The following is an 18,482-nucleotide window of genomic DNA, read 5'->3' on the forward strand; positions in this document are numbered from 1 at the left end:
TTTGATTCTATTTCATTGAACTATATGTCTAATTCTTATGTTAGTACTATATTGCATTGTTTTGGCTCTTCTGAGTTCCTTGAATTTCCATACGAATTTTATTTTATTTTACTTATTTATTTATTTATGCCTGCATCACATGGCACTCAAGATCTTAGTTTCCCGACCAGGGATAGAACTTGAAACCCCTGCATTGGAAGCTCGGAATCTTAATCACTGGACCACCAGGAAATTCCTTCCATATGAATTTTTAGAATCAGGTTGTCAAATTCTGCAAAGAAGTCACCTGGAATTTTGATAGGGGTTGTACTGATTGATAGGGGTTGTACTGATCTTCAGATGATCAATTTGGGTAGTATTGCCATCCTAATATTAAGTCTTCCATGCCTTTCTACTTATTTCATTCTTTCTAAAATTTCTTTCAGCAATGTTTTGTAAGTTTCAGAGTATGTTTTACATTTGTTTTTTAAAAATTTATTCTAAAGTATTTTGTTATTTTTGATGCTGTTGCAAATTGAGTTATTTTCTTAATTTCACTTTCAGATTGTTCATTGCTAATGTATAGAAATACAATTGATTTCTGTTTATTGGTCTTGTGTCTTGTAACCTTGTCAAACTCATTTATTAGTTCTAATAGGTTTTTAGTGGATTCTTAAGGACTGTTGATATGCAGGATCATGCCATCTGTGAAAAGAGATAGTTTTACTTCTTCCTTTCTAATCTAGATGACTTGTATTTCACTTTCTTGCCCGATAGCTCTGGATAGACCTCCAGTATAATGTTTAACAAAAGGGAGTAAGACAGGCCATCTTTGTCTTGTTCCCAACATTAATGGGAAAGCATTCAGTCTGTCACTATTAGGCATGATCCTAGCTGTAAGGTTTTTGCAGATTTCCTTTATCAGATTGGAGAAGGTCCCTTCATTCCTAGTTTGTTTAGAGTTTTTATCATGAAAGAGTGTTGGATTTTATCAAATGCTTTCTCTTCATCTATTGAGATGATCATATGGTTTGGGGGTTTTATCCTACTGATACAGTGTATTATACTAATTGGTTTTTGGATGTTAAACTGATCCAGCCTTCCACAGATAAATCCCACTTTGCCATGCTGTATAATCCTTTTTATGTGTTTCTGGATTCAGTTGCTCCTACTTTGTTGATGATTTTTGTGTCCATGTTCATATTGGTCTATAGTTTTCTTTGATGTCTTTGCCTGGTTTTATTTAAATATCTATTTATTTATGACTGCACCAGGTCTCAAGTGCGGCAGATAGCTCGTTGTTGCACACAGGCTGCTCTCTAGTCGTGGCGTTCGACCTCAGTAGTTGTCACACGCAGGCTTAGTTGCGTCCTGACATGTGGGATCTTAGTTCCCCAGCCAGGGATTGAACCCAAGTCCCCTGCATTGAAAGGTGGATTCTTAACCATTGGACTACCAGGGAAGTCCCTTTCTTGGCTTTAGTCTCAGGGTAATACTGGTCTCATGGAATGAAAGTATTCCCTCCTATTCTATTTTTTGGAAGAGCCTGTGAATAACTGGTATTGATCTTCTTTTCTGTATTGGTAGAATTCACCAGTGAGGACATACTGACCTGGGTTTCCTCTGTGTGTAGTTTGCTTTGTCTACTGAATGACAGAAAAGACAGTAACCTGTCCCCAGTCCAACCTCAGATTCTGAGTAGACTTCCAGTTCAAGACCATCTATATCCCGAGAGTATACCCACACACTCTTTTTTTCCTAAAAATTTCAAAGTTAGCCCTATTTCTTGCAAACAAAATACCAAACTACCCTAACAAACACAGTTTATTTCTAGGAGTAGAGTTATAAGCAACATAATCTCAGAAGAGGTATGGGCTCTTCTGTAGCAATACAGTGGAGAGAGAGATGGAGATGATTTCTACATCCCTATTTGGGAAGTTCGAAGTCCATGGATTAATAAAACAGTTCAGGAAGTCTTGGTATTCTGATATTATATCCATTAAAAGTAAAGCATTGATGACTTCTCTCGTGCTCCAGTAGTGAAGACTCTGAGCTCCTAATGCAGGGGGCCCAGGTTCCATCTCTGGTCAGGGAACTAGATCTCACATGCCACAATCAAAAGGTTCTGCATGCCACAACAAAGATTGAAGATCCTGAGTGCCACAAAGACTCAGTGCAAATAAAAAAAATTCTTTTTAAGATAGTAAAGCTTTGGTGGACTTTATTGCCATACCTTTAGAGCACTTTAAATCACCTAAAGTATTTTTAAAATTGTGGGTGGGACATCCCTGGTGGTACAATGGATAAGAATCCGCCTGCCAATGCTGGTGACATGCATTTGATCCCTGGTCTTGGGAGATTTCAAATGCCATGGAGCAACTGAGCCCATGCGCCACAACTACTGAGCCCACGTTCTAGGGCCCGTGAGCCAAAACTGCTGAAGCGGGTGTGCCTAGAGCCTGTGCTCCAAAGTAAGAGAGGCCACAGCAATGAGAAGCGCCCGCACTGCAAAAAGAGTAATCCCCACCCCACACAACTAGAGAAAGCCTGCTGGCACTAACGAAGACCCAGTGCAACCAAAAACTAAGAAATAAAAAGTATGGATAGCTGGGTTGCATCCATAGATTTTCTATTTCATTGTTCTGAGGGCAGGACCAGGGCATCAGGTTTTTTCAAATCTCCCCAACTGATCCTAAAGTACACTGAAGTTTGAGAACCACTGCTTGAGAGACATTCTCAGGGAATAAAGAGTATAAAGACTGTAGGGACACTTTTCATAGCATTAGGTGATTTGAATCAGGAAGGAACAGATTTTAGTCCCAGGGTACCTGGATAGAATCCGTAACAATACTCAAGGCTACTCAGTGGCCCTGTTAACAAGGAACCATTTTATTACTAGCCAGTGATTGGAAACCATTGAAAAGTAAATTTTGGTAAATTTTTATCATATTCTCCCTAAAGCAAATATTGGTCATATTTTATTTTTTCACTTGAGTAGCAGGTTTACCAGTGCTCATTTATTTTTATGCATCATGCATACGTGTAATACGTATTCTTTGTATATTTTCAAATATGTTATCAACAAAATTTTCCTGTGAAATATTTTACATTGAAAAAAAGACACTGTAAATTGCCAAATTACAGTGTTTGCTAAGTTCACAACTGTGCTGGGTTTCTATGGTTAAAATTGAGGTCTTGATTATCAAAGGCTGAAATCCTGGCGGTTGGAATAGCCATATCTTGAGGGGATGGAACTCCCCAGTCTCCTGGGCCCCTCCAAATAATCTCTGCTGCATTCACCACGATTGCCAAGCAAGTGTGATGAGTCACTTCTTAACGAGGAACATCTGGTCACAGGAGTTTGGAAATACTGTGAAACCAAGGATGGTGTGCAAAATCCAAGCAGAGAAAAAGAGGAATCGTAGGCAAAATGGATTGCAGATATTTTCTAGGGAGTTGTTGTAGGAGTGTCTATGTGGACTTGGATTCCATGGGTTCACAATCAAGGAAGATGGAACAAATAAAGAAGGCTAGACTCTGACTTCACTCCCTTCCTCCCTCCTGCCTCCCTTTTTTCCTCTCTGTCTCCATCTCTGTTCCCTCCTCCCCACCCCTACCCCCCTTTCCTTTCTCTTCCTGCTCACAGATTGGCTGACTATACTTTGTTGAGCTGACTCTGAAGAGCCTGAGGACTCTTGGCACATCATCCTAGGTGAAAAAATACCAAGACCGAAGGAGAAGGAATGCCAGTATGTCACCAATGACCTGCTGACGGCTACATCCACCGCCTCACCAACACACACACTTCATCAGAGGACGTCTTCATCATCAGAAAAATTCACCACTGATGAAACACTACTTAGGACAGCCTCTTCGCTGGGGGATGGGCGGGGCGGGGCACGGGAAGAGCTGTCCCAGCCAGGAACCTGGAAGGAGGGTGGTTAACCAAAATGAGATAACTAATAATCACTGGGAAAGGTGGAGCCTAGGTGCTCAGACTCAAAGAGAGGCGGGTATTAAAAGCAAAGTGAACGGACTGTCCAGTCTGTTCTTTGCTGAGGCCAGGCTGACTTTCTGCTGTGGCCACACTGGTTGTTAAAGGACTGAAATGCTTTCCATCAGTTTGTAAATTGCTGCCTCGAGCCCCCTAGTGCCCCGCCCCCATTTACCTGTCTCCAGGCCCTGGACCTCCTTCTGATCCCGCAACTAAATGGTTAACCCCTAGCACAGCTGTTGGCCTCCTGGAATCTGTCTCCTTGCTACAGTCAGTGTCTATTCTAATTGGCTGGTGGCCATGTGGTAACCAGCTGCTAAATATTTTGAATATCACCCCTAGCTGTGGCCACAGAAAAGCAAAAGCCAAGTAGGTGTGGTCCTTTTGGTGCAAGAAATGGCCTAAGACATGAGCTGAGGTTTTGGCTTCTGCATGAGGTGTTGGCAGGAACAGGACAGATGGGCAGGTCCCGGTTCTGCTTGATTTGTACAGCAAAATAAATCCTTAGTTTAATGAACAAAGACGTAAGTCAAGCCAGCACAGTACACAGTCACATGCCCTCTGGCAGTAACCAGCCTGAGTCAGTTATTGACCTAGAGCTTGGGAACCTTGGAGGAAGGCTGCTTCCTTGGGAACCTTGAAGGAAGGCATCATTCCATTCTCCAGGCTGGCTGGGACCAAAGGTTGACAGGACTTGAAAAATAATGGAGGGTTATCTCAAGCTTAATTATGTATGTACTTGGTATATGATTAAAAAAATATTTTATCTCTTTATTCATACCAGCAGAAGGTATTTATCTTCTGGTGGCAGGTATAGCAGGGTATCTTCACAGACACCTCGTCCACTTTACCAAAAGACGTCCAGGACTGTCTGAAAGTTCTGCATCCCAGGAAACCCCTGGGTCCCTGGCCAACAGGGATGCTTGGTTACTCTAATTTATTCCTTCATGAATGTCACCTTAATCTGCTGCATTGATGATACAGGATCATCCTGATTTGCATTGGACATTAGGAAGTAGCAAGTATCCTTTTTTAGTGGGGCTGCGGTTCACAGCTTGTAGGTATTTTAGTTCCTCCACCAGGGGTTGAACCTGCATCCTCATGCAATGAAAGTGCAGAGTCCTAACCACTGGACCACCAAGGAATTCCCAAATAGGAAGTACCTTCGTCCTGTTGCTGAGACATGACTGTAATGGGGTGTGAGGGGAATTTTGCAGAAATAAAAGGACCTGCCACATCAGTGAAGTCTTAGGAGGTCATAAAGTATAATGGAATTGCTCCTTCAAAATGGAGTGGAGCAAGACAGCAGGAGTTTTGGAAGCAACACGTATCTCTATTTTCTTTTTTTTTAATGTTCCCATATGCCCCACAGCATGTGGGATCATAGTTTCTCCAACAGGGATCAAACCCATGCCCCCTACACTGGAAGCACCGAGTCTTAACCACTGGACTGCCAGGGAAGTCCCTCATAGCTCTATTTTAGCAGGACTTTTTTCACTGCAAGAAATAGAAGTTCACTCAACAAAGCTCAAATAAGGGAAACAGATTGATGAGAGAGACGAACTCTCCCAGATCTGAGGCTCTAATGGGATCAGGCTTCATGTAAATGGGAGCCTGAGGAAGTCGGGAGTCCGGAAGAACTCTGGGAAGAGGGATCCGTGGATGTTCTTCTATCCCAGGTTCTGAGTGTGACTCAGCCACTGTCTACCATTCCTGTCAGTGTTTGTCTCCTACTGTCTGATGCCACATTTCTCACCTGAAGAGCCCAGGAAAGAGAATCTAACTACCTATTCTTTAAAAAATTCATGTTTTAATGTTTAATGAAGTTTGGCATGTAAATAGTGAGAAACTTCCAAAGGCTTGTTAGTAAAAAATGGAAGATCCCTTTCAACCCTTCTTCATCTCCAGCTCTTTCAGAAGTAAGCTCCTTTTTCAGTTCTTATAGCTGATTATTTTGGCATTTGATATTTATCTCCATATTTTCAAATAATATGGATATATTTTTAATTTTTGATTTTTCTAGTTTTAACCATTATTTGTTGACTTACCAGCATTAGACAATGAGATCTAGCTCTCTTCCATTATCCAGTCTCTCTCTCTCTCACACACACACACACTCATACACACACACTATGTCACCATCCTCCAAATACACATTTGTGATTTTAGTCAGAAAGATATTTGAGGTTATATTTATTTTTAATTTTATTTCTCATCTTGGCTGTGTTGGATCTTCGTTGCTTTGAGGGCTTTCTTCGGTTGTGGCAAGTGGGGCTACTCTCGAGTTGAGGTGTGTGGGCTCCTCTTACTTCTCTTGCTGTGGAGCACAAGCTCTCGGGCATGCGGGCTTCCGCAGTTGCAGCTCCGGGCTCTGGAGCACTGGCTCAGCACTTGTGGAACACAGGCTTAGTTGCTCTGAAGCACGTGGGACCTTCCCAGACTAGGGATCAAACCTGTGTCTCCTGCACTGACAGGCAGATTGTTTTCCACTGAGCCACCAGGGAAGCCTAGGATTATAATTTTATAACTATGTAAATGCTATTCACGATTGAACCCTATGTTATGACATTATTACTTTTCCACATGCTTTCCTTGGAGTTAATAATTACTTTTGAGTTAATAATTCCTTTGTCTTTTCATTTGCCTAGTTTTCTAGGTATTTATTCCTAACTGAACCTCTGATATATAAATGTCTTCTCATTATATTCAAACATATGGAGTAGACTCTCATAGAAGTAAAGGTATATTGCTGTGCCTGTCAGGTGAAAGTAAATTACGAAGTCTTCTGTCAGTGTCATCTTCTTAAAGAAATCCCTCCTGGAACCTTCTGACCTTCTCTACTCTGGGCTGGCTACCATCTAGGACTGTAACTCAGCTGTCATCCTTTAAGCAACACCAGGGACTCCCTGGTATTAGATATCCTTTTCATGGATCTCAAGTCTTCCTCTTTCTTGCCTTATGCCTTCACTTTAGGTAGTACAGACCTGCAACAGAACACATGGGTACATATGGCCAACTATATTGTGCCATTTATATAAGGAACTTGAGCATCATTGATTTTTGGTAGGAAGGGTTCTGGAATGAATCCCCTGCAGACACTGAGGGACAGCTGTACCCTCTGCCAGGAGCTTCAGGAAAACAATGCTCAAATAATGTTCAAGACTGTGTAACCGGGACTGCTACTTATTCCACACACCTGTCTCCTGTTTTTCCATAGTAATAAAGTGTTTAGCTGGGCACAAGATCATCCAAAATCAAGTCTTTATTTCTACATTTTCCAGGTGAACAAATTCTGACCAGTGCGATGTAAGCAAAAGTGTTACTTGGCAGCTTCTGAGAAATTCCTAAAGATGTAGCTGTCAAATGCCCTTTGCTCCTTCTTCATCATCCCTTCCTCCATCTGTCAGGTGGCTGGGACGCAGATGCTACCATCCTGAACCATGAGGATGAAGCCCACATCTGGCCATGGCCGAGTGAGGACTGGAATGAACCTGAGATGCTGAGCGTTCCATGGAACAGAGCCACTCTAGTGACCTGGACTTTCATGTGAGAAAGAAAATTGTAACTACTGTTTTGGGTTTCTGTCACTTGCATCTGAACCTGGAATTAATGAATATGCCTTTATTCTAGAGTAATTCATAATTGCAGGTTAGCTGTGTATGGAATTGCAGGTTGGAAATTATATTCCAGCAGAATTTTTAATGCTTTTCTCCTTCACCTTCTAGCTTCCAGAGTTGTTATTATAAATTCTAATTTGGACCATTTGCTTATATCCTTAGAAATATATATGTATTAAATACATATGTTTAATCTCCAGTATTTTAAATTTTATAAGGATGTGCCTTGGTGAGGTTCTTGGTTTTTCTCAATTGTGTTGGGATATTTGATAGGCCCTTTATATCTAGAAATTCATGCCCTTCTATTCTGGGAAATTTCTTTTTTATATATATATATTTTTTTTATTTTATTTAATTTTTAAACTTTACATAATTGTATTAGTTTTGCCAAATATCAAAACGAATCCACCCCAGGTATACATGTGTTCCCCATCCTGAACCCTCCTCCCTCCTCCCTCCCCATACCATCCCTTTATTCTGGGAAATTTCTTAAAATTTTTCAGTTATACTTTTCCCTCATTTTTTTTCTTCTCATATTTTTTCATATTTTTAATTTCTAACATCTCTTTCTTGTTCTCTGACTATACTTTTTAAAAAGGCACCCTATTTTTGCTTAATCAGGGTAGTACCTTCTCTTATCAAGGGATATTAATTATGGTGGGTTTTTTTTTAATCTTCTCTCTACATTGTATCTGTTTCTTTCAAGTTGCTTATTTCTGTTTTTGGTTTGGTTTTTCGATCGTCGGATTCTGGTTTTGTATCTATGCCTTTTGTATAAAAGATTCCCCTCAGAAATACTGGTAGTCCTTAGCAGGGCACTGCAGCGAGTACTAGAAGATGCCTGGCAGCTCTGCGTGACTGGTTGGAGCTTTATGCCTGCAAGGTTCACTGTAGGGTGATCCGGCAGAGCCATTTCCGTGGAGGAACTCCAAAGTTAGTGTCTTTAAGTCAGTTCTCTGGGGCTAGTCATATTTCAGAAAACACTTCTAAGGTATTAGAAGGCTAGGTGTGGGGGTAGGGTTGGTGTCTCGACATCTTACACCAGCTTCTTTGTTGCTGCTGTTGTTGTACATTCGCTAAGTCCTGCCTGAATCTTTGCAACCTCATGGACTGCAGCATGCCAGACTCCCATGTCCTTCACTCTTTCCTAGAGTTTGCTCAAATTCATGTCTCACTTTCCTTAAATCCCTGTATTTTCAATAAAGTACCCTAATCCTCAACTAGGCTTGTATCCCATAGTCCAGAAAACTTCTGTTTTACATTTTCTAAGAATAAACCTCCAATGTTCTTTCCAAGTGGAGAAGGGGCAGTCATCCACCTGTGGGCCCTAAATAGGAAGAGAATTTAGGGAATTTAGAGAATTTAGATCAAATATCTTTTTTAAAAATTGAGATGAGAGACTTCCCTGGTGGTCCAGTGGCTAAGACTCTCTGCTCCCAATACAGGGGGCCTGGGTTCAATTCCTGGTCAGGGAACTAGATTCCCACATGCCACAACTAAGACCTGGCACTATAAAATTAATTAAATAAATAAAATCAAGGTGATATTCAAATAACATATAACTATTCATTATAAAGCATACAACTCAGGGGCATTTAGCACATTCACAGTGTCTATTTCGTTCTAAAGCATTTTCATTTCCCCTAAAGAAAGCCTCATAGGCAGTCACTCTTCAGTCCCCTCTCCCTCAAACCCAGGCAACTACCAACATACTTTCTGTCTCTATGGATTTATAAGGATTTATCTATTCTGATATATTTCATGTAAATGTAATCATACAACTTGGACCTTTCTGCATCTGAATTCTTTTACTTCAGCGTAACGTTTTTGAGATTCCTCTGCGTTGTTGCAGCATGTTTCAGCACTTCACTCCTTTTTATGGCTGAGCAATATTCCACTGTGTGTCTGTTCCACAATTCCTTTATCCATTCACCCAGTTGTTTCCGCCTTTCGGCTGTTGTGAACAGTGCTGCTATGAACACTGGAGTAAAAGTATTTGTTTGAGTGTGGACTTCCCTGGTAGCTCAGTGGTAAAGAATCCACCTGCCAATACAGGAGACATGGGTTTGATCCCTGGGTCGGGACGATCCACTGGAGAAGGAAATGGCAACCTACTCCAGCATTTTTGCCTGGGAAATCCCATGGACAGCAAAACCGAGAGAGATACAGTCCACGGGGGCGCAAAAGAGTCAGACATGATTTAGCAACTAAACAACAATAACAATTTGAGTACCTGTTTTCAATCATTTTAGGTATATACAGGCATACCTCATTTTACTGCACAATACTACTTTTTGTTTTAGAAATTGAAAGTTTGTTTAACCCTGCATTGAGCAAGTCTGCCTGTGTCATTTTTTTTCAACAGCATTTGCTCACTCCACATCTCCATGTCACAACTTAGTAATTCTCAAAATATGTTAAGCTTTATTATTATTATTATATTTGTTATATTGATCTATGATCAGTGATCTTTGATGTTACTATTGTAATTGTTTTAGGGCACTACAAACTGCACTCATAGAAGACAACAAACTTAAGCAATGAATGTATGTGTTCTGACTTCTCCATCAACTGGCTATTCCCCCACCTTTCTTCCTCTTTTCGGGCCCCTCTATTCCCTAAAACAACAATATTGAAATTAGGCCAATTAATAACCCTACAATGGCCTCTCAGTGTTCAAGTGAAAGAAAGAGTCACATGTCTCTCACTTTAAATCAAAAGCTAAAAAAGATTAAGCTTAATGAGGAAGGCATGCTGAAAGCCAAGACAGACTAAAAGCTAAGTCTCTTGCATCAAACAGCCAAGTTGTAAATGCAAAGGAAAAGTCCTTGAAGGAAATTAAAAGTGCTAGTTCAGTGAACACACAAATGATAAGAAAGCAAAACAACCTTATTTCTGATACGGAGAAAAATTTATGATCTGCATAGAAGGTCAAACCAGCCACAACATTCCTTTAACCCAAAGCTTAATTCAGGTGAGCCCATGCACTGCAGCCCACCAGGCTCTTCTGTCCATGGAATTCTCCAGGCAAGAACAGTGGAGTGGTTAGCATTTCCTTCTGCAGGGGGTCTTCCTGACCCAGGGATCAAACTCAGGTCTCCTGGACTGGCAGGCAGATTCTTTACCATCTGAGACACCAGGGAAGCCCCAGAGCAAGGCTCAAGTCTCTTCAATTCTGTGAAGGCTGAGAGAGGTGAGGAAACTGTCAAAGAAAAATTTGAAGCTAGCCAAATTTGGTTAACAAGGTTAATGTGCAAGGTGAAGCAGCAAGTGCTGATGTAGAAGCTGCAGCACGTTATCCAGAAGATCTAGCTAAGATAATGAATGAGGACGGTTACACTAAATAGATTTTCAATGCAGAATAAAACAGCCTTCTATTGGAAGAAGTTGCCATCTAGGACTTTCTAGCTAGAGAGAAGTCAGTGCCTGGCTTCAAAGTTTCAAAGGACAGGCTAACTCTCTTGTCAGGGCCTAAAGCATCTGGAGACTTTAAGTTGAAGCTAGTGTTCATTTACCATTCCAAAAATCCTAAAGCCCTTAAGAATTAAACTAAATCTACTCTGCCTGTGCTCTATAAATGGAACCACAAAGGCTGCATCATAGCACATCTGTTTACAACATAGTTTACTGAATATTTAAGCCCACTGTTGAGAACTAGTGCTCAGGAAAAAAAAAGATTATTTTCAAAATATAAGAGCTCTGATGGAGAAGGATAACAAGATTAATTTGGCGGGGGGGTGAGGGGGACTTCCCTGGTGGTCCAGCGGTTAAGACTCCCCTTTCAATGCAGGGGGCATGGGTTGGATCCCTGGTTGGGGTATGGCTACATGCCATAGGGTGTGGCTGAAAATAAATGAATAAATTAATTTTTTTAAAAAGGTTAATGTTTTCATGCCTGTTAACACAATATCCACTTTGCAGCAAATTAATCAAGGAGCCATTTTGATTTTCAAGTCTTATTCCCCCCCCCCCTTTTTTTTTTAAATTTCACTGAAGCAGAGTCGATTTACAATGTTGTGTTAGCTCCAGTGGACAGCACGGTGATGTATACATATAGATACAGAACATATATACATAAAGAATCCTTTTCAGATTCTTTTCCCTTATGTGTATGTGTGTGCACTCAGTCACGTTCAACTCTTTGCAGCCCCATGGACTGTAGCCCACCAGGCTCCTCTGTCCACGGAATTTCCCGTCATAGATTATTACAAACTATTGAGTAGAGCTCCCTGTGCTATACAGTAGGTCCTTGTTGATTATCTATTTTATGTTGTTGTTTAGTTGCTAAGTCATGTCTGACTCTTTGAGACCCCAGGGACTATAGCCCGCCAGGCTTCTCTGCCCATGGGATTTCCCCACCAAGAATACTGGAGTGGGTTGCCACTTCCTTCTCCAGGGGATCTCCCAAGCCCAGGGATCGAATCTGAGTCTTTTGTATTGGCAGGTGGATTCTTTACCTCTGGGCCACCAGAGAGCCCCATACTATTTTACATATAGTAATAAAATCTTATTATTTAGGAAATATGCTTTGTAAGGCTATAGCTGCGAGAGGTAGTGATTCCTCTGATGTATCTGGGCAGCCAATTGAAAACCCTCTGGAAAAGACTCACCACTTTAGATGCCATGAAGAACATTCATGATTCATCAGAAGAGGTCAAAATATCAACATTAAGAGGAGCCTGGGAGTAGTTGACTCCAACTCTCTTAGATGACTTTGAGGGGTTCAAGACTTCAGTGGACGAAGGCCTCCGCCCCCCGGGGCTCAGCGCTGGGCTGTGGCGGGGAAGCAGGCGTGGACTGGCTGCACTGGGCCTGGAGCACCAGATAGGAGAGGAGTCATGTCAGAAGAAACAGTGAGCGAATCACAGTTTTCCTGGAAGACAGCAGCACTGAGTGTTCGATCTTCCTCTGTCTTGGGACTCTTCTCTCTGCTAGGCCACACAGCCTGCAGGATTCTAGTTCCCCGACCAGGGATTGAACCCAGGCCCTGACAGTGAAAGTGCTGAGTCCTAACTACTGGACTGCCAAGAAATTCTCAATCCTTTTATTTTTAATACCTGCTTCCAATGCAGTTTGCACTCCATTGTAGTAAATAAGTAAAGGCTTCCCCGGTGGCTCAGAGGTAAAGAATCTGGCTGCAGTGCAGGAGCTACAGCAGAGATAGGTTCAACCCCTGAATCAGGAAGATTCCTCTGGAGAAGGGCATGGCAACCCACTCCAGTATTCTTGCATTGAGAATCCCATGGGCAGAGGAGCCTGATGGGCTACAGTCCATTGGGTCTGCAAAGAGTTGGACACGACTGAAGCAACTTAGCATGCACACGTAGTGAATAAAAAGATACGTATGGAATGCTCGCTTTGGCAGCACATATACTAAAATTGGAGCAATACAGAGATTAGCTATGGCCCCTGCACAAGGATGAAACGCAAATTTGTGAAGTGTTCCATATTTTTAAGTCAGAAAGAAAAACACCAATACAATATATTAACACATATATATGGAATTTAAAAGATGGTAACGATGACCCTATATGCAAGACAGCAAAAGAGACACAGATGTAAAGAACAGTCTTTTGGACTCCGTGGGAGAAAGTGAGGGTGGGATGATTTGAGAGAATAGCATTGAAACATGTATATTATCATATGTGAAACAGATCGCCAGTCAAGGTTTGATGCATGAGACAGGGTGCTCGGGGCTGGTGCACTGGGATGACCCTGAGGGATGGGATGGGGAGGGAGGTGGGAGAGGGGTTCAGGATGGGGAACACATGTACACCTATGGCTGATTCATGTGAATGTATGGCAAAAACCACTACAATATTGTAAAGTAATTAGCTTCCGATTAAAATAAATAAATTAAAAAAAAAAGACTTCCGTGGAGGAAGCAACTGCAGATGTGGTGGAAACAGTAAGAGAACTAGAAGTGGAGCCTGAAGATGATACAACTTTCATGGATGAGCAGAGAAAGTGGTTTCTTGAGATGGAAACTACTCCTGGTGCAGATGTTTGGAGACTGTTGAAATGACAACAAATGATTTAGAATATTACATAAACCCAACTGATAAAGCGGTGGCAGGGTTTGAGCGGATTGACTCCACTTTGGAAGAAGTTCTCTGGGTAAAATACTATCAGAGTTGCATGCTGTGGGGAAATCATGTGTAGAAGGAAGAGTCAATCAATGTGGAAAAATTCATCACTGTCGTATTTTAAGAATTTGCAATAGCCACCCCAGTCTTCCGCAATCACCCTGATCAGTCAGCAGCCATCAAACCGGAGGCAAGATCCTCCATCAGCAAAAAGGTTATGACTCGCTGAGATGATGGTTAGCATTTTTAGCAGTGAAGTATTTTTAAAGTATATACATTACTTTTTAGAAAGAATGCTATCGCACTCTAATAGACTACAGTATAGTGTAAACCTAACTTATATATGCACCTCAGCTGGTAAAGAATCCGCCTGTAATGTGGGAGACCTGGGTTTGATCCCTGGGTCGGGAATATGCCCTCGAGAAGGGAAAGGCTACCCACTCCAGTATTCTGGCCTGGAGAATTCCATGGACTACAGTCCATGGGGTCGCAAAGAGTCAGACAAAACTGAGCAACTTTCACTGTCTCTTTCAACTTATATATGCACTGGGAAACCAAAAACTTTGTCTGACTCACTTTACTGTAATATCCGCTTTATTTTGGTGATCCAAAACCATACCCACAATGTCTCTGAGGTACGCCTGTACCTGTGAGTGAAACTGCTGAGTCATATGGTAACGCTATATTTACCTTTTTAAGGAATTGTCAAACTGTTTTCCACAGTGGCTACTGCATTTTAGATACCCATCAGCAATGTACTAAGGTTCCAATTTCTCCATATCCTCATTGGCATTTTTTTTTTTATTCTTTTTTTTTTTTTCCTCCTCATTGGCATTTAGTTTTCCTTTTTTGGAAAAATTATAGCTATCCTAATGGGTGTAAAGTGATTTTGATTTGCATTTCCTAATGGCTAAGGATACTCAGTATCTTTTCATGTGCTTATTGTTCGTTTGTATATCTTCTTTGGAGAAATGTCTAACCAAGTCCTTTGCCCATCTTTTTAATGGCTGTTGTTGTTGTTCAGTCACTGAGTCCTGTCCAATTCTTTGTTACCCCATGGACTGCAGCACACCAGGCTTCCCTCTCCTTCACCAGCTCCCAGAGTCTGTTCAAACTCATATCCATTTAGTCAGTGATGCTATCTAACCATCTCATCTTCTGCTGCTCTTTTTTCCTTTTGCCTTCAATCCTTCCCAGCATCAGGGTCTTTTCCAATGAGGCGGCTCTTCACATCAAATGGTGAAAGTATTGGAGCTTCAGCTTCAGCATCAGTTCTTCCAATGAAGATTCAGGGATGACTTCCTTTAGGATTGACTGGTTTGATCTCCTTGCAGTCCAAGAGACTCTCAAGAGTCTTCTCCAGCACCACAGTTCGAAAGTATCAGTTTTTTGGCACTTAGCCTTCTTTATGGTCCAACTCTCACATCTGTACATAACTACCAGAAAAACCATAGCTTTGATTATACAGACCTTTGTTGAAGAGTGATGTCTCTACTTTTTAATATGCTGTCTAGGTTTGTCATAGCTTTCCTTCCAAGGAAATTTTAATTTCAATTTCATGGCTGCAGCCACCGTCTGCAGTAATTTTGCAGCCCAAGAAAATAAAATCTATTTGCCATGAAGTGATGGGACTGGATGCCATGATCTTCGTTTTTTGAATGTTGAGTTTTATGCCAGCTTTTTCACTCTCCTCTTTCACCTTTATTAAGAGTCTCTTTAGCTCCTCTTCACTTTCTGCCATTAGAGTGGTATCATGTGCATATCTGAAGTTGTTGTTATTTCTCTCAGCAATCCTGATTCCAGCTTGTGATTCAATCAGCCTAGCATTTCACATGATATCCTCTGCATATAAGTTAAATAAGCAAGGTGACGATATACAGCCTTGTCGTACCCCTTTCCCAATTTTGAACCTATTTTGTTCCACGTCCAGTTCTGTTGCTTCTTGACCCATATAAAGGTTTTTTAGGAGACAAGTAAGGTGTCTGGTATTCCTATCTCTAAGAATTTTCTACAGTTTGTTGTGATCCACACAGTCAAAGACTTTAGCATAGTCAGTGAAGCTGATGTTTTTCTTGAATTCCCTTGCTTTCTCTATGATCCAATGAATGTTGGCAATCTCTGGTTCCTCTGCCTTTTCTAAATCCAGCTTGTACATCTGAAAGTTCTCAGTTCACATACCGATGAAGCCTAGATTGAAGGATTTCGAGCATTACCTTGCTAGTATGTGAAATGAGCACAGTTGTACGCTAGTTTGAACATTCTTTGGCACTGCTCTTCTTTGGAATTGGAATGAAAACGCATTTTCCAGTCCTGTGGCCACTGCTGAGTTTTCCAAATTTGCTGACATATTTGAGTGCAGCACTTTAACAGCATCATCTTTTAGGATTTGAAATAGCTCAGCTGAAATTCCATCACCTCCAGTAGCTGTGTTTATAGTGCACGCATGCGTGCTAAGTCACTTCAGTCGTGTCTGACTCTTTGCAACCCTATGGACCTCTATCCTAGGGATTCTCCAGGCAAGAATACTGGAGTGGGTTGCTGTGCCCTCCTCCAGGGGATCTTCCCAACCTGAGGATCAAACCCAACCAGGATGAAAGCGTCTCTTACATCTCCTGTGTTAGTATGCATGTTCTTTACCACTAGTGCCACCCAGAGTAATGCTTCCTAAGGCCCCCTTGACTTCATACTCCAGGATATCTGGCTGTAGGTGAGGGACCACAACGTGGTGGTTATCTGGGTCATCAAGATCTTTTTTGTATAGCTGTCCTGTGCATTCTTGCCACCTCTTCTTAATCTCTTCTGCTTCTGTTAGGTCCTTAGCATTTCTGATCTTTAGCATTCCCATCCTTGCATGAAATGTGCCCTTACTATCTCCAATTTTCTTTAAGAGATCTCTAATCTCTCCCATTCTATTGTTTTCCTTTATTTCTTTGCATTGTTCACTTAAGAAGGCCTTCTTATGTCTCCTTACTATCCTCTGGAACTCTGCATTCTGTTGGGTGTATCCTTCCTTTTCTCCCTTGTTTTCCATTTCTCTTCTTTTCTCAGCTATTTGTAAAGCCTTCTCAGACAACCACTTTGTCTTCTTACACTTCTTTTTTTGGTGGGATGGTTTTGGTCACTGCCTCCTGTACAATGTTATTAACCTTTGTCAATAGTAAAGCACTGTGTCCACCCAATGTAATCCCTTGAATCTATTTATCACCTTCACTGTATAATCATAAGTAATTTGATTTAGGTCATACCTGAATGGCCTAGCTGTTTTTCCTACTTTCTTTCATTTAAGCCTGAATTTTGCAATAAGGAGCTCATGATCTGAACCACAGTCAGGTCTTGTTTTTGCTGACTGTATAGAATTTCTCCATCTGCAGCTGCAAAGAATATAATCAATCTGATTTCGGGATCACCCATCTGGTGATATCCATTTGTAGAGTCAGATCTTTTTGCCTTTTCATACTGCTCATGGGGTTCTCGCACCAAGAATACCAGCGTTGTTTGCCATTCTCTCCTCCAGTGGACCATGTTTTGTCAGAACGCTCCACTGTGACCCGTCCACCTTGGGTGGCCCTGCATGGCATGGCTTATAGTTTCATGTAGTTATACAAGCCCCTGTGCCACAACAAGGCTGTAATCCATGAAGGGGTTTTAATTGGGTGGTTTTTCTTTTTGGTGTTGAGCCTAATGCCTTTGTAAACTGACCTTCAATTAAATCTAAAATCTTATTTTTAGTCTCTATATTAACCCCACTTCCAGAGTGGGGTTAATATAGAGTGGGGACCAGTTCCCAAATTTGTGCCATAGCTTGCTGGGCTTCTGTTTGTTTGTGGGGTTTTTGCCCCATCTTTCTTCCCACTGTATTTCATTTTCAGTAGTTGCTATTGGTATGACTTCAAGTTCATAGGCTTTTCTTCTGTAGCATCTAGTCCACTGTTTATCCCATTCACTATACTTGTCACCTCAGATATTTTATTTATCATTTCTAGAACTTAGATTTGGGCCTTACAAGCTGGAATCAAGATTGCCGGGAGAAATATCAATAACCTCAGATATGCAGATGACACTACTCTTATGGCAGAAAGTGAAGAGGAACTAAAAAGCCTCTTGATGAAAGTGAAAGTGGAGCGTGAAAAAGTTGGCTTAAAGCTCAACATTCAGAAAACGAAGATCATGGCATCCGGTCCCATCACTTCATGGGAAATAGATGGGGAAACAGTGGAAACAGTGTCAGACTTTATTTTTCTGGGCTCCAAAATCACTGCAGATGGTGACTGCAGCCATGAAATTAAAAGACACTTACTCCTTAGAAGGAAAGTTATGACCAACCTAGATAGCATATTCAAAAGCAGAGACATTACTTTGCCAACAAAGGTCCGTCTAGTCAAGGCTATGGTTTTTCCTGTGGTCATGTATGGATGTGAGAGTTGGACTGTGAAGAAGGCTGAGCGCCGAAGGATTGATGCTTTTGAACTGCAGTGTTGGAGAAGACTCTTGAGAGTCCCTTGGACTGCAAGGAGATCCAACCAGTCCATTCTGAAGGAGATCAGCCCTAGGATTTCTTTGGAAGGAATAATGCTAAAGCTGAAACTCCAGTACTTTGGCCACCTGATGCGAAGAGTTGACTCATTGGAAAAGACTCTGATGCTGGGAGGGATTGGGGGCAGGAGGAGAAGGGGACGACAGAGGATGAGATGGCTGGATGGCATCACTGACTCGATGGACGTGAGTCTGAGTGAACTCCGGGAGTTGGTGACGGACAGGGAGGCCTGGCGTGCTGCGATTCATGGTCGCAAAGAGTCGGACACGACT

General features: G+C 41.6%; 1 non-coding gene across 1 annotated transcript; it reads left to right on the top strand.

The window, feature by feature from the left end:
* The first annotated feature begins 12,939 nt into the window (after positions 1–12,939).
* On the top strand, positions 12,940–13,044 carry LOC113884039. Its single transcript, XR_003508792.1, has one exon. It is a non-coding gene; the product is annotated as a U6 spliceosomal RNA (small nuclear RNA).
* Positions 13,045–18,482: the final 5,438 nt, after the last annotated feature.

Source organism: Bos indicus x Bos taurus, chromosome 25, assembly GCF_003369695.1.
Source record: "Bos indicus x Bos taurus breed Angus x Brahman F1 hybrid chromosome 25, Bos_hybrid_MaternalHap_v2.0, whole genome shotgun sequence".
NCBI classification, from domain to species: Eukaryota; Metazoa; Chordata; class Mammalia; order Artiodactyla; family Bovidae; genus Bos; species Bos indicus x Bos taurus.